The sequence below is a fragment of the Pundamilia nyererei genome, unplaced genomic scaffold (genome assembly GCF_000239375.1).
Source record: "Pundamilia nyererei isolate P.nyererei 1_Seehausen unplaced genomic scaffold, PunNye1.0 scaffold00014, whole genome shotgun sequence".
NCBI lineage: Eukaryota > Metazoa > Chordata > Actinopteri > Cichliformes > Cichlidae > Pundamilia > Pundamilia nyererei.
In genome coordinates, this window is record NW_005187415.1 from 1,460,324 (window position 1) to 1,477,463 (window position 17,140).

At 40.3% G+C, this 17,140-nt stretch overlaps 1 protein-coding gene across 2 annotated transcripts in view; it reads left to right on the forward strand.

Annotated features, from left to right (window-relative positions):
* tafa5 (TAFA chemokine like family member 5) overlaps positions 1-17,140 on the forward strand; it is a 170,178-nt gene that overhangs the window by 23,627 nt on the left and 129,411 nt on the right. The window lies entirely within an intron of this gene.

A 17,140-nucleotide genomic window follows, 5' to 3' on the forward strand; every position in this document is an offset into this window, starting at 1 on the left:
TCATTTTCCTTTCTTCTGTTTCCTTCGCTTTCCTGTCCCAGCCCTCATATCTCTCATTTTGCAGTCCACTTTCAGGCAAGCTTCTTTTTTTGATAGTGCTTAACACACAAGTTCCTTGATTCTTGCCACTACCTTTTCCTTTTTGTCTGTTGTTTCGCTGCTGTTAAAGGTCTTCATCAGCAGCAGAGCAATAAAAGGTTTTATTTTATGGTAAAGCAAAAAAAAAAAAAAAAAGAAGACAATTTTGCTTTGCCATGCTGTTAAAATCACACAATTGCTGTCCAAAACATCAGTCTCTGCCACAGGAAGCAATTTTGATGTGATTTAAATGGAGACAAAATGTGTAAAAATTCCAATTACAGCTGTGTCTACTCCCCTAGTTCTCTTTTATTTATTCCTTTATCCAAATCAGAGGAGGCAAGAAGAAAGGAATAGAGAGGGAGAGAAATTGCATCCATGCCTCCTACAAACCATCGTCACTGGTGGTTATTTGAGAAGCGTGGCTGTAGTCTGCTTTGTGGATCCTGTTGTCCACTAATCATGCTCTGAAAGTCTGTTTTGGACAAAACACTCGATCCAAAGTTCCTTCTGATGATAAGCCAAAACCTTACACGGTAGCTCTACTGCTGTCAGTGTGTGAATGAGTGAAAAGCAGGGAAATTGTATGGTAAAGACACCAAAATACCACAAACAGACTGATTTGGTGGAAAATAATTGATTTCATTTGGACTAAAGCCTTAAAAGGCGTTAAAATGGGCATTCACTCTTGATTTTGTCTGATCACAAACAAAAGATGGCCATCATGAATAAAATTACAATTTTTACAGTGTAATTGCTGCTCAGCCACACATTGGCATTTGTCAAGGAAAAGCAGAAAAACAAAAACAAGTCTAAAAAGAAATGATGGTGGTAATAAATGCAAAAAAGCAAGAAAAAAACATGTTTGGGACTCCAACAAAGAAGGAAATGTAGTTGAATTTCAGCAGCAGAATCTTTTTTGTATGATGCATCCTCCAGCTGTTATCATGACCACACTAGTGTAGATGCAGTGCATCATACAGTTGGTACTATTTACCCACGTTTGTTTGATCCATGTCACACAGTGTGGCTTGGAATAAATTTATAAGATTACAGAAATTGCAGGATGAAGGCGCCTTTAGACATTTGTCAAGTTTCCTCCTGAATAAATCTCCTAAAAAGCCCATGAAGCGTTATTAATCATCAGCTATGCTGAAGCCTTGGATATGGAACTTTTAACACCTGCGTTATTAGATAGCGTTATCATTACAAGTCACCTGCTGTACTCTGATTGCGAAAGCAAAAAAATTAAGATGTGGTGATATTACATGGAGTCCATTGTAAGGCTGAGAGATCCTGGCACAACTTTATAAACCAAATTCAGTTAATTACAACGGTGTGTTTGAGGTACCGGCATATTTTGAGTTGCCTCAGCCATTGAGAAAAGGAAAAAACACGCTAATTCGAGAATTGAGGCGTTTCCACTTAATAATATCATTCTGCTTTCAAGAGCTGCCACTTTCTCTCCACATGGCTGATGTCAGCGTCCCTGAGATAATGCACTGACTGAGGTTACAGGGCAGAGTGAGGGAAGATGGGGCAGGACAGAAGAGGATGGGGCTGGTGAAGGCAAGGAAATAGAAAAGACTTCATTTCATGGTTTTTGCCTTGAGAGTGTCCTTGTGTGCTTTGCATATTTATGACAGTGAGGTAGAAAATCGGAGACAAGATTTAGAGTAAATCCCAATTGACCCCCCTGGCAGTAAAATTGTAATAATCCAGAAGCCATCTGATATTCAAAGGTATATTAACTTAGTGGGTTCACTGTCTCCCTTCTCCTTGACTATGTGACTCAATGACTGACCACATTTGACTGTGCTGGAGCATAACTGCTTTATTTGCCATTTTTATTTCAGGCTTACAGATGGGTTTTCTTTCCCCAAAACATAATGCAGATCTCTCCACCGACCCTCCAAATCCAAACCCTTACGTGACATTACTGGGTCATACTATTATATACACAACACTTTGGGTGTGGGGAGGGTTCATTGCCTCATTGCATTCACCTCTTTAAATATTACAGTATTTCAAAGAATGCCTTCCTTCTTAGTTGTAAAGCCACAAGCTGCGTTTGTCAAAATATAGTTGCTTTAAATTGCACTCTACTGCCTAGTGGAATAAGCCAATATTTGACTGTTCATTTGACATAAATGTTTTTCTTCTCTGTCCGATAAAAGTGGCTGAAGATATAACAATGCTTTCTGTGTATTGTTGTATTTAACAAAAGAGGATAATGGAGATAATTTTCGGACCCTAAAAGCTAGTCAGTCTTTACGAAATCAAAACAATTTCAAAATAGTCGACACATTAACGTCACATCCACATCATTCCTCAGCCTCATCAAAATCCCTTTTGAAAACTAAGTCCCTCAGCAGGAACCTGTCAAGCAAATCACGGAGGAGTACAAAGTGCACTGAAGAACCTTTTGCCTGGTACAGATCAATTTTCTTTGTGATCAGTCGAGCTTGATGAGATAAAAGTGTTTCAAAACGTTTTAAAGGCAAAGCTGTTTCCCTCTCTGTCTCCCCAGTCAGCCACTTTGAAGGCTTAAGGCTTTTCCCCTTCTTTCTTCTCTTTTGTTGACTACACTAGGGGTGTTAAAGTGGGCTTCTCATTTTGTGAGCGCAGCTCGAAGACAGAAAGAAGCCACCATGCAGAATATCATAACTAACAGTGAATGTATTGTCGAATCAGAAACTAAATCTGCCCTTTTTTTCTTTTTTTTTACCCTTTGCAGGTCTTAAATCAAAGCTGTGATTTTTTTCCCTGAAATATCATTCCCCTCTAATTTGGATATTTTTGCCTGAGAAGAGGGAAGGGGGGCACGACGGGATTGTAGGATCGCAGTGTGGTTCGGGATTTAAACCGGCATGGGTGGTGGCAGTCTGTGCGAACGCCAGGCTCCGGTGTTAGCTACTAGTCTTGCCAAGGCAGGCCCCGCCACATCAACAGGATTTCCCCCTTGGCGGACAGGCTGGCGTTGCTGGCCCTCATGGCCCTTTGAAGTTATAGGCCCCCTGAGTCCCCTGGGAGAGGCTTGGGATATGATCCCTCTGCTCTCTCTCTCACACACATCCACACTTTGCCAGGACACAAATACACACATATTCGCATATCCACATTGATGCAGGCACCGACACGCAATCTGCTCTCGCTCAATCGAGCACCCAAAAAAAATACGATCTGCCTCCGTGTCTGGCAGACATGCACACACACAAACACGCGCGCATATCCACCAAGAAGCACACAAACCTACACCTACATCTGTGTAGCCTGTGCTGATAAAGGGCAAGCAGGAAGCTCCCAGAGTGCACCTGGCTCTGTGTTGATAAAGGAGCAGGTCGCGGCTCCCAGCATGCATCCAGGAATGGGCCAAGAAAAGAGGGATGAGGCTGACCGACAGAAAAAGAGGGGGATAAAAGTGTAAAGCAAGAAAATAAATGCTTATTATATATTGCTATTCTTCTCTATTTCATGTCCATGATCAAATCCCAATATAAAAGTATTGCATATTCTAGCAATTATAGATAGCAGTATGCCTTAAGGTTCACCAGAGAATTACAATTGATTTTAGGGGTCTTTAATTTCTCCTTTAAGGCACCCACAGTTCATTCAACTTCTCTTAATCAGTTCAGTCTGTGGGTCTTAGATGTTCAAATCAACTCTTTTTAGCTGTTTCATAATCAAGGTAATGGGGAAAGAGAGATTTTGCTTTTGCTTTTTCTACTTTAAAAGAAAAACCTTCTTTTACAGTCAAATCCCCTCTGTTTTATAAATCAACCTGATCTGATTAAATAATAAACCAAAAGAATCCAATCTTTTTTTCTACAATTAATCCTGTTAATATAACTGACAGAGGGATAACAGAGATGGCTTGCTATGATAAATAAGTGCAAATGCATTCTGTAATACATGTTGTAAAGCGTGCATGCAATTTTTGCAGATTTTAGTGGATAAATCTATAACATCATACAGTTCTCAAACTCACCCATCCAAATCGTTGAATTCGGGTGTTCCAGTCACTTTCATGGCCACAGGTGTATAAAATAAAACACATATAGAGACTGCTTCTACAAGCATTTGTGAAAAAAAGGGATGCCACCTGTGTAACAAGTCCAGTCCAGTGAAATTTCTTTGCTACTAAATATTCTATAGTCAACTGTTAGTGGTATTATGACAAAGTGGAAGCAATAGTAAATTATAGCAACTCAGCCGTGAAGTGGTAGGCCACATAAGGAGCACCACCTTTCAGGAGAAACCTCCAAACTAGCTCAAGAACAGTGCACATAGAGCTTCATGCAGTGGCTTTCCATGGCTGAGCAGCTGCATCCAGGATTTAAATCACCAAGCGCAATGCAAAGAGTTGGATGTAGTAGTGTTAAAGCACACCGCCACAGGACGCAGTGAAGACGTGTTCTCTTGAGGGTTGATCTGATATCCTCGTGTTGGTGTTGTTCCCAGATCATCATACTAAATGTTGTTCCAGGATCAACATTGCAAGTGACCAATCAGAATGTTGTGACGTCATACTTTTGCGACTTCGGGAAAAACTGGCGTAAAACAAAAAACTGTACTTAAGCTGCGTGAAACCGCCTCTGTCCGCCGATCAACAGACCCTGACCCTAACCCTAACCCTAACCGTAACCCTTTAATAAACAGTAAGCAGAATTGATATTGTCCTTGCAACATTGGAATTTCATAAATGCACGAATGGCTTGGCGTGCAAAGGAATAACGTCACAACAATGTGATTGGTCACTTGCAATGTTGAACCTGGAACAACATTTTCATGATGGTCTGGGAACAACACCAACACGAGGATATCAGATCATCCTTCTCTTGAGTGATAAATCACATTTCTCCATCTGGAAATCCAATAGATGAGTCTGGGTTTGGTGATTGCCAGGAGAACAGTACTTATCTGAGTGCATTGTTTGACTTTGCAAAATGTAAATTTTGGTGCTGGGGAGATTATGCTGTCTGGTTGTTTTTCAGAATTCAGTTCAACTCTTTAGTTCCTGTGAAAGGAATTCTTAATGCTTCAGCATACCAAGACCTGTTGGACATTTTTGTGTACCCAACTTTGTGGGAACACTTTGGGGATGGTGCCTTCCAGTTCCAACATAACTACAGACCAGTGCACAAAGCAGTCCATAAAGAGATGGATAAGCGAGTTTGGTGTGGCAGAACTTCACTGGCCTGCACAGAGTCTTGATCTTAACCTGATAAAACATCTTTGGAATGAATTAGAGCAGAGACTGTGAACCAGGCCTTCTCATTCGATATGGGTATCTGACCTCACAAATGTGCTTCTGGAAGAACGGTCAAAACGTCCCACAAACACACTCCTAACCTTAAAGAAAGCCTTCCTAGAAGACTTGAAGCTGTTATAGCTGCAAAGTGTGGGCTGACATCTTATTAAACCCAATGGATTTAGAATGGGATGTCATAGTGTCAAACAGACACTATTACAACAGCTATGTATGTATATCTATATCTATATATCTATATATCTATATATAGATATATATATGTATGTATATATATATATATATATACATATAAGTAACATAGATAATTAGCACCTCAGTTTAAGAGTGCTGTAGAATTTTTAGTTGTTTCTATTCTCTCTCGCAGCTTTGCACATATCCAACCTGCTTTAAGTGAAAAAAACTCTAAAAACCAAGAGTATGGTACCTACCTGACACCAAACAGTTGGTAAACAAAGTTGGATTTCTGCAACTAAAGAGCCAGATGACTTTTCTTTGCAACTGGTTTGCACCAAAACATATCTGGAAGGAGCAACAGTAAATAAATTATTGAGTAAACTCTGTTGTACTAGTTATGTAATTAGGCAGCTGTTAGTGATCAAAAAAATGAAAGTGGATTGTATTGTTGACTTATTTTCTTCTTGTCATCATACCTTGCGTCTGCTGGGCCGGGGTGACCAATAACCATTGTTTTTAAAAGGAATACTGATAGTGTCGATTAAAAAAAAACAATTTTAAACCAGCGAGTTTATGCATAACTTGGGGGTGGTCCCTTCCTGTTCCAAGACATGATCCAAGGACTCCAGTGTTAAGGTCATTACTTTCTACAAGCAACTATTTACACTGATCTCTGTTCACTTTACACTTGCTGAACTACAAACCACCTAACACACACACACACACACACACACACACACACACACACACACACACACACACACACACACACACAGGTAATGCAAGAATATATATTTTTTAGAGATTTGATTTGGTGTGGAGGTTTAACAAACACAGTGAGGTTCATTAGTGTTTGCACAGTCCCCTGTGGCAATCGTAGTGGTTTCTACATCAGAGGTGAGATTGAAATGCAGACTTTCTGCCTCGCCATAACTGTTTAGGATTGTCCAACCTTCATTTTCTGTCACAGTATTTTCAAGATGTAGGAAATACCTGCAGGACTTACAGAGAGGCTTAAAAATGAAACAAAAAAATTACTTTTTGTTGTTGGTATCTCAAAAAATGAAGCAAAACCCACTAAGGCCACGACACAAAGAAATATGAGCACAGGAGGCAGGTAAATAGAGGTGAGTCGGGGCTATGGGTGAAACTAATCAATGACAGCAAGACAAAGTACAAGCGACAAAGGAGTAGCAAATTAAAAGAAAGGTAAAATAAAAAGGACATACCTAACATAGGGAGGTAGACTTGACAAGGAAGCACAAGGGACGTAGCATAATCTGAAACACAAGAAGTCAACATAACTGTAACACAAGCAGAGTCTATATATCCAGAACATCAATGACTAGAACTCTTCATAGTATTAATACTTGCTAAGGTAACAAAGGAACACATAAATAAAAATTAGTTAGATAGTAACTATTAGCTACGATTATAAAAAATACAGAAAACCTCAACATGACAAACAGAAGGACTCACAGTCAAACTCATAGACCTTAACATCTTCAGTTCAAATGTCTCAAAAGTAATTGGATGACAGGCAGCTTCTTGGCCAAGTGCAGCCTGTTCCCTCATTATTTCAAGACAAATTAAGCAAACAAAAGATCTGGAGTTTATTCCAAGTGCTGAACTCGCATTTGGTAGCTGTTCAGTGGAAGTCTCAATATGAAACCCAAAGAGATGTCGATGCAAGTTAAGGATGATATCGTTAAGCTGAAAAATCAATATAAACCTATCCGAGAGGCTGAATCTACAATCCGCTCCATTCTTTAAAAGACGGAATGAGCTGACCAGCTTAGTGAATGCATAAGGCCAGGAAGACTGTGAAAGACAGCTAAAGTGGATGATCACAGAATACTTTCCTTAGTTATCAAAACTGCCTTTACATTTTCTTCACAAGTGAAGACCAGCCTTGAGGAGGTAGGCATATCATTGTCAGAGTGTACAATCAAGAAGTGGAAAGCCAGATTACAAGAACCTGTACAGTTCTGGGGAAAAAAACCTTTGTGGACAAAATTAACTTGTCCCTGAATGAAGGGAATAGAATAGTATGGAGAACGAGGGAAAAGGCTCATGAGCTGAAGCACACTGTCTGTCAGACTTGGTGGATGCAATATTATGGCATGGACATGTAAGGCATTGAGTGGAACCGGGTTCTGAAGAGTACATGGCTGTACTCTCTGCTCAGATTCAGCCAAATGCTTTAAAACTGATCAGACGCACTTCACAGTGCAAATGAATAGTGACCCAAAGCATACTGCAAAAGCAACCCAAGAGTTTCTGAAGGCAAAGAAATGAGATAAGTCAGTCACCTGATCTCACCCCAGTAGAGCAGCTTTTCAGTTACTGAGGACAAAACTGAAAGCAGCGACCTACAAACACACAGGCAGCTCAAAGCTGTGGCAGTGAAAGTCTAACCGAGCAGGAGGAATCGCAGGATTTGGGGATGCCCACGAGTTCTAGATTTTAGAGAGTCATTTACTGCAAAAAATGTTCATCAAATATTTAAATTCCTAATTCAAAATCCACAGAGACAAAATGACAAAAAAAGTGCCATTGTCCGATAACTAATGGACTGGCTTTTTCTTCACATGCTTGTCTCATATTTTAGGCGCCACACACAGACCGTCTTTTCAACTAAACAGTTGCAAACAAGTTGTTGAAATAGTTTAATTAATTAGCCCTCTGTCAAGTGTTTTTCCTACATGATTTAAATACTTCTCGGCCTCTCCATTTGCAAATTGACAATTATAATTATTGGATTTTGCCTACAGGGGAGAAAGCTAAGGATTTGAGCTCAATTTATTGGGATTAATTTAATTTATGTTTTTGAAGATTGCATGTACTAATTGATTAGCTTTAATCTAACTAAATGTGGATGTCACTTTGCTCATGGCAATGCGGATTATGTCCTGACGCCTGTGGCTCGGGTTCAGCTATTAGCTCACTTCCTCGAAATGTCTTGCTTTGCTTATCTGGCCGCAAGCTGACAGGTGTTTGTTATACACGTCAATGGACACGGAGATTGATTGCGCTGAAAAGATTAAGAGAGAGGGGAAGACAGACACATAAATAAAGACAGAACTTAGTGGGAATGACAATTCAAGAGTGCAAGAGAGTTAAACGGAAAGAAAAAGGGGTAGGGGAGGGCAGAAATCAAAAGAGAATCAATGAAGAGAGAGATGCTTTCAACTCAGTGCTGAGCTTTGAAAGGGACTTCATCAAAATTGGTCTCTTCGACTCTCCCTTCCTCCCAGCCACCACTACTCCTACTGTTGACTGTGTGCTCCATTAGCCAGCGGCTTGGCAGAGGCAATGGTAATACTGCAGGAGTTGCCTATTATCGATATGTTCATGGCAGTCCTCCTTCATTCTATCTTCCACTATTAGCTGTGAAGGGACAAGAGGGAGTGTGACAAGGGGTATAAAGGCAAGGCTGGGCTCACATGGTAGATGTGTTTATTTGGAGTTTGCAGAGAACAGTGAGAAACAACGGTCACAAATATGCAAGGAGAATGTGAAAGACACAAATGTTTAAGTGCCATCTGGTTTGTAGGTGCTGTCATTCTTTTGTGCAGAAATTACTGGTTTGGAGATGGTAGGCTGAACCTTGTTTTTCACGGTCTGGTACCCAGCACAAATCCCCTGCCCTCCCCCCAAAAACCCAACAACATCTTCCCTTTTTTCCTCATCTCTCCAAAAATGCACTCTTAACCGTGGCCATGTTACAATAGTACCATTTCCTTCAGAAAGTGTATACTGGAACCACTTATGTTTTCTTTATCTCCTTGTATGCTCAACCTCACATTTCATTCTCTTCTATCCATGACTATTTCCTGTTTGTTCCCCTCTTTAATTTGCTTTCATTTGTATTTGTCTCTCCTCTTGTACAACTCATCAACCTGTCTTTATCCTCCATCTCCTCCTGCCTGCCAAGTGATTGAGAGGCATGATGTGAAAGAGGAAGGGCGGTGGGTAATAAACCCCACCCCTCCACCCCCTTGCTGACTTTCCTTACATCCCACCAAGGCACATAAGGGTGTGGTGATGAGGTTGGCAGGGTAGCAGCAAGAACTTGCTGAGGAATCATAAATTCTTGCACTTTCCCCCCCCTTTTTTAATGCCGCTCCACCAGTAAGGCCCATGTAAATAGTTGCGTCTTGTAAGCAGTTCAGATGACAGGCAGCAGATGTTTACCCCGGGGCTTGGTAAATCACAGGTTAGTCACTTTCATTATGGACCTTCGTCAGTTCCCCAGGGGAAGAACTTGATAGGCATTAAGGCAAGCTTGTGGCATGAATTGTAAATAACACAGTCAGTTACTGATTTTCGATGCACCAAGGAAACTTTTAAGGCCTTTGCTTCAAGAAGCCGTTGCACTGACATTTAAGGTAGGACTGTAATTTTCCAGCAGCGATACTCAGACTAATATACACAATATAGTATACATCAAATAGGAGTATTAAAACTCTCCAACATAATATATTTCATGTCTATTATTCTCCAGTGTTGTGGAGATTAGTCCAGTCCTGTAAAGCTCCTCCACTGCAGTACTCATAGACTGGTGACCCCAGCATGCTTAGTAGATGAGTACATTAGATATTGTGCAATACATTTTCATATAATTAAATATTGAATATTAACTGTGAATAAATCCATTCTCACCACTTTGTACTTAGACAGTTAGGGTAGAGCAGGTCGTGCGATTCAATATAGGCTGCTTCTAAAAAAGTAAATGCAGTTGATCATTAGAAAAAAGCATTACAAAGCGACTGTAGAAAATATACAGTTTGAAAGCATGGAAAAAATATATTTGAAATTATATTATTGTCAATAGAGGCATGAAATAACTAGTGATATGCTGATCCTGCTTTTTGTTGTCTCAATAAGGAATTTGCCATCCATCTTCAATTAATAGGCTGTTTTTCACTGTCACTAAGAATCAGCCAATCATGTGTGAGGCGGCATCAGCCTTTACACATTAGTTAAATTAAGAGATATTTGTTTCTTAAGAAGACAACAACACCAGGAACAAGGCAAACATTTACCATTAAAAAAATCGTATTTATTTATTTATGTGCACGCATCTATTCCCTTTCACATCATCGAGTCTCGACAATACTACAAGTCACTTACAGTCACACTACTGCCTGTCCTCTCCTCCTCTGCTCGCTGTTTCACAAGGTCAGCATCTACTCACTCGCACACAGGCCAGAGCAGACAAGGGTCAGGTAAATCAACAGCTCCTTACATCACTATAAGAGCGATGAAAATTTTGCAACAAACGTTAGATCTAACAAAGAAAGAGAGCCTGACAAGCTGACAGGGGAGGCTCCGTTGATGGCACTTTTATATCACTGTCGACTGAACTGACCACCGTTAGATATTCACAGCTGAGAACCGAACAGATCAGACCTCATAGCTCTTACTGTTGTCACAGATACCCGATGCTGCGATCTGTCAGTCTCAGAATACGTTTGTTTTTTTCTTATTTATGTCATGATACTATTTCTATAGTCCATTAATTGGAAACGTAGATTGCCTTTTTTCATAGAAACTTGCCACTTAAACACTTAATAAAGGCTGATACTTTTTTAACATTCAAGACAAGATGTTAAAAATGTTTTACATGTGGTAATTAACATATGGCAAATATCACAGTTTGTGTGCATATTTTGTAAGCAATACACAGTGCAACACAGACACTGTTAACATGCTACATTTTTCTTATTAGCCTAACAAAGTAGGGCTTGAAGCCCTTCTGAAACTGTCTTGCAGCTCTACATTTGTTATTATTTTATGTGATATGTGAATATTTCATGCCAGACCAAAAGTCAGTAGATCCCTGCATCAATCAGGATTCATTATGATTCATGTTTTGGAAAATAAACTGGTTTCTAGATGTCAGTTGCTGTGTATTCATGTACAGTATGGACTGTGTGGTTGTTTTCTGTAACTTTGAATGGCTGGGTTACATACTTGCCAAACCCTTTTTGACAAACACTGATTTTTAGTGTTTGACATTAGACCAGTCAGTGTCTTCCTGTCCACAAAAGAAGCTTTCTGCTTGTTCCACGGTAGCACATGAAGCCAGTGCAAGCTGCCCGTGTGTGTGTGTGTGTGTGTGTGGCAGCCAAGCAGGCAGTCAGACATCATGCGGCCATGTATCAAACAACAGCAGTGGATGCCAGCCACACTTCCGCTCTTCACATGAAAGGAAGCAGGATGGAAATGTTTGTGGTTCAGGGGAGAAGATAGAGGGGGGGAGGAGAGTAGGAGCAAATGTGGGGGGTGGGGGTAGGGGGGTTAGCGGTCGGGTTGAGGCAAGGAGGGATGGATGGGACGGATGGATGGCTGAGCGGCCAGAGGAGGCTGCCAGGCACCCAACTTTCCTGCACAGATGGAGCCTCCTCCTCCTTTTCCACCTCCTTCTCCCAACACTGCCCAGCACCAGCCAAGCAGTCCACTGACTGAATGTGTGTGTGTGTGTGTAAGATCGATGTGTTGGGGATTTTAAGGTGTGCAGGCTTATTTGTGTGCATGTGGACTGATTTTTTTTTATTTATTTATTTTAGTTTGGAGCATCCCATAGTGTTTCTGTGAGTGTGCAGGATTTGCTGAGATACAGGAAGGAGTTATGTGTAGGGTGTGAGGTGGTTGGAATGTAAATTCCCTCCAGATGGAGAGAAATTCAGGTCTCAGCTCATTTTATACATTTTTTAAATGCTTACCAAGCTTAAATCAATCAATAAATAAAGCAAACGTGGGTAAAAAAAAAAGAAAGAAAAAGAAAGAAAAGAAAAAAAATGTGCATTTGTGGGCAGAATATTGTTGGTGGATAAATATGTAAATGCCCAGTGCTGCTGTGAAACATTGCCATTTGCCTCTAAGCATTTTGGGCCTACTTTAGATGCAAACACATGAGTGATCAGAGTCGAGGCTTTGCTTGATAGCGCTCTTCTTGAGTAAGCTTCCATGACATACGCTGCCTTTCCTCTCCTTCTCTTCCTAAGCAGTCTGCCGTCCTCTCTTTTTTGGTTAATCAGTCTCTTTCTCTCTCTCTGTTCACCACTTGTACATGTTCAATTAACAACCCTCTTCTTTTTTTAATCACCCAGCAGATCTTAGCCACGCCAACAGTATGACGCTCTCACCACTCCCCGTTGTTCATGTAAAACTAGCACCTTCATGCACCGATAGGTGTGTGTGTGTGTTTGTGTGTGTGTGCCATATCAAAGGAAACATTTGACTCCACCTTGACTCCTTCATGGATCAGTCCCTGCAATGAAAGCAAGAACAGACATCCGTGCCCTTGGCAGCGACACAGGAAGATGATTATCAGTGAGCGTGTGTGTATGTGTGTGCGCGTCCATAAATGCTGTATGTATATGTGGGTCTGTGTAGGAGAGATGTGCTGATGAATATGTTAGAAGCTGCCTTTGACTCACGACTGGATGCAACCTTGTGCGATGCTGTACATCTGGGCGGGATCACTGATCTATAAATTCATGTGTGTGTATGTGTGATCACTCACTCCTTTCTTCCCTTCACACTTTCCCTCACACACATACGCACACAACAAACACACACACAAGTATGAGAGAGAGAGAGAGAGACACAGGTTGCAGAGCCAACATGTGGCACTTGCCAACACCCCACAAAACTAATCTCATATCTACTTCTGCTGCTGGGAGATTGTTTGTGCGACAACCCTAAGGAGAGCCGAGAAGGCAGAGAGGGGATAAAATCAAATCTAGCTCCTGTCACCGGCTCAATTCTCAAAGTGATCTCTGTGTTTGTGTGTAAAAGCGACATAAAACACGTGGGACTAAATATGCGTGTGTGTGTGTGAGCGCTCAACTCTTGTACGTTACTCCCGTGAAAATTGAGTTTACGGTGTTCACTGGTATGCCAAAGTTACGGAACACTGTGAATATGGCTGTGGCTCAAAATGTGTGTCATCCATCCTCTGCTCTGCTTCTATTTGCCCTTCAACTAAAAAGCCTCTTGAGTCTACGAGAATGGGTGAGAGCATTTTTTAAGGCTACAGCTTCAATATACAATGCAGGTGGTACCATACCCTCTGCGCTGTGGAATAAGAGATGAAGATGGAGCTCTTACATCTCTATAGCCGGGGATAATGGGATTCCAGGCCATATTTTCATGGGGTAAAGAGACAAAGCCCGGTTGGAATCAGTGTTGATCCCCTGTCTTTTTAAAGCTGTCAGAGGGAGTTTGAGCCCTGAAGAGGCCAGAGGACGGGCTCTGTCTTTACAGTGTTTGTCATCTTCCTCATTTTCGCTTACTTTATCTGCTTTTGTTTCTTTGTGTCTGTCAACATGTTTCTGCCTCCTTTCTCTCATAGCTTTCTGTCTTGTTGCCTTTGTATTTCCCTTTTTTCTCACTATATGCTGTCAGTCTTTTTTCCTTTCTGTTACAGTCTTCTAAACTATCCTGTCAATGAAGTATTCAAAATATTTGTCTGCCAGTCTAAGGCCTCTTTTTGAAGGACCATACCAGCTTCTTTCAACGTCTTGCGTTGCCTAGGACAACTTCTGTATAGGCTTGGTTATTCTGATCATTTCTAATGCATGCTTCACAAAAATACTGTAATTCAACCAAGATTTTTAGAATTGAAAAATACAGGCTCACATCTTACAACTCAATTGGAAACAGGTCAAGGATGTCGTTGGTAACATGTCACTGATAATGTGATTGCGTTAAGAAAGAGAGTGAGTCTTTTATAAGTAAGTGGGGGGAGTTTGGGGATCGTCACAAAACCTCTGGGGGTATTTTCATAGTCTTTTTAGTTACAATTGAGTATAGATCCCAACTGATGTTTTTTTTAAGTATAAGTAACAAATTTCCTTTCCTGATTTCTTTTTTTTTCATATATTGAAGCCTTACCAAGACAGTACAGTATGACAATGCATTTCAAAAATGTTCTTGTTTTACTGTTACAACAAGATCAGCTGCCTGTTGTGCTTGTGGTGCTCCAAGCACACATTTTGCCAACAGGGCAGTTGCACAGTGCTCTCTGGTGGACTCAAATATGCAACATCAACACTCGTAACTTGGCTGAAGGGTGTTTCTTCCATGCGTTCTTTCTTTTTTACATTTCGAGTTATCAGCCTTTATAAATGTAAATACAGATATATCAACAAACAGCCATTATCAGCTCATATATTGCCCTGTCGAGGTATTGGTCGGGCTCTACTCGAGCAAGAATGCATTAGCTATTCATTTTGTGGAGATTAAGTTTAGTATTTCAGATGCTAAATCTTTTTATGTACCCTTTGCTATTCTGAAACCACAGACAAGCATATTAGTTTCTGTGACAAGACCTCTGAACAGGTCTCTTGACTGTTTAATTGAAGGCTAGGTGTCTACAGTGAGGAACTGCATCTGAGTGAAGAGCCGGTGTATGAATCCAATATTGTGTGTCCATCAGCAGCCTGTGGTGACAGGCAGACTGTGTTAGTGTCTGGCTTTCTACTGAAGTGTCGCTGCAAAACTGTGAATCATCTCACCCTTCATGTCACTCCATATGCTTTACTCGCTCTCTTCCTCGTGCCCCGGTAGACTTTTTTTTTTTTTAATGTCTGACCCTTTTCCCCCTCTTTTCTGTGGACATCTTGCTCCATTCTGGCTCCCTCTCTTTTCAGTTTCTTTCTCTCTGCGTGCCGTCATCTAATAATCACATTTCTTTTCAAATGCCTTTCTTTTTTTTTAACTCACAGATGAATTCAGGCCTCCCAGGGTGATATTCAAGGTTACAGCAATCTAGTGAGCGGAGCTCTTTGTTTTTCTTTCTTTCTTTTTTTTCACTCGTGCCAGACAATGCTGCTACCAAATATTATCATTATCTACTCTATTTTCACAATTGAATTTTGTCCTGGCCAGAGAGGCCACAGCCTCCCCTGCTTTAATGCTATTGCTGCTTTTCAATTTCCGTTGTATTGCTTTTCATCCTGTAGCAGCCAGCTGTGCATCATTTATTCACAATGTACTTTAGACGCATTGAAATACTATATAAGAATCCAGTAATGATCCAAAACACATAAAAAACAGATTTGACCTAATTTTACAATGCAAAATCAGTGTAGTTACTACAAATTTACTGGACTGATATGTATACAGAATAAGTCACAAATTGCAGGAGGATTTTAATTTTGCCTATGGATAAGGTGAATGGGCTGTTGTATGCTGAGAGCTCATCCATTATTCTCTGCCTCCCCGCCAGAGACTCAGTGATGTGTTCCGAAATGCACCAACAGGATATTTTGACCACATTTAAAACCAGCGACGATGTTCGCCACGTGGAAGATTGATGTGAAAATTGAGACTCAAGTCAATTAACTTTCTTTCAGTCAATCGAGAATAACACAGAAAGAGCGGTTCATTTAAAGTTGATAGAATATTGATTTTTAATTACACGGTAACAGATTGAATATGACATCCTCATTACAAAAGTTGATCAATATTTAAATGATGAAGTCAGCTATCCTCCGAAAGTGCTCATGTTGAAAGGGAACTGAAGTCTGCCCCAGAGAGATATTTGTGTTGACACTGATGTGAGCTGCCGTTCCTGGACTCGGTAATTACAACAGTTTAGCAGTGATGGCACTTTTTTGGCTAAAAACTGAAACAGATTAAGACAGTTAATAATGCTGTCAATTTAATTTATATATTGGAAACTGCTGTATATTGTGTAGTGCCACTTGTGCTGTGCTGTTTAAGAGTCTGATTTCCAAACATGTTCAAGCTTTCATGTGTGAATTTGATTAAAAGAAACGAGACTATGCATCTTAAACTGTTTTTTTAATTACTAATATGATGACAGATGTGTTTTAGAAACTTACTGGTCACTAATAATTAAAAATAGATTGCTTTGAAATATCTGTTAAGTCTGCAGAAAGAAAACAAAATGTTCTTTATCATGTGGGCTTTCTGGTGGAGCTGAACTTGCTCGTCATGCAGTGGGTCTCCGTGTTGTGTATGTTGACATTAGCTTACCCAATGCTTTCCAAACTTTCACTTAGAATTTCAGTTTTAATCACTTATAAGCTCCATAATTTGGAAGACAACCAGAACAAAACCAAAAAAAAAACCTTGCCAACAACCTCAAACTGCAGACGTGCTGCTTTGCATGGGACTACTTTTAAATTTGACAAAGGTGATGACCACTAAGACTTGCTACAGTTTCCTAACTAATAATTATTCAGTGGAAATAGAGCTTAGTTTTATGAAGATTTCAATTTTTAAAGGCAATCCCAATGATCTTTACACATCCATTAAAAAAAAGCAAGTACTGTAGTAGAAACAGAAGTCACAGAGTTGTCACTCATGTTTATCCTGATTTTATTTGTCTTTTTTATGTGTCTGTTATTTGTGTAAGACCAGGTTACCTACATTGTTTGTGCACAATGGAAACCCTTCTAAAATAGATCCAAAACAAAACAGGTGGAATATCTGATCCTAATAACCGTTAATGGTGACACAGGCACATTTGGTTTTTAATCTGTCTCCTGGGTATCATTACCAACAACTCTCCCTGTGGACAATTAAAACACTTGCTAGATACACTTGTGTTTGGTGCTGTTGATACTTTTGTGT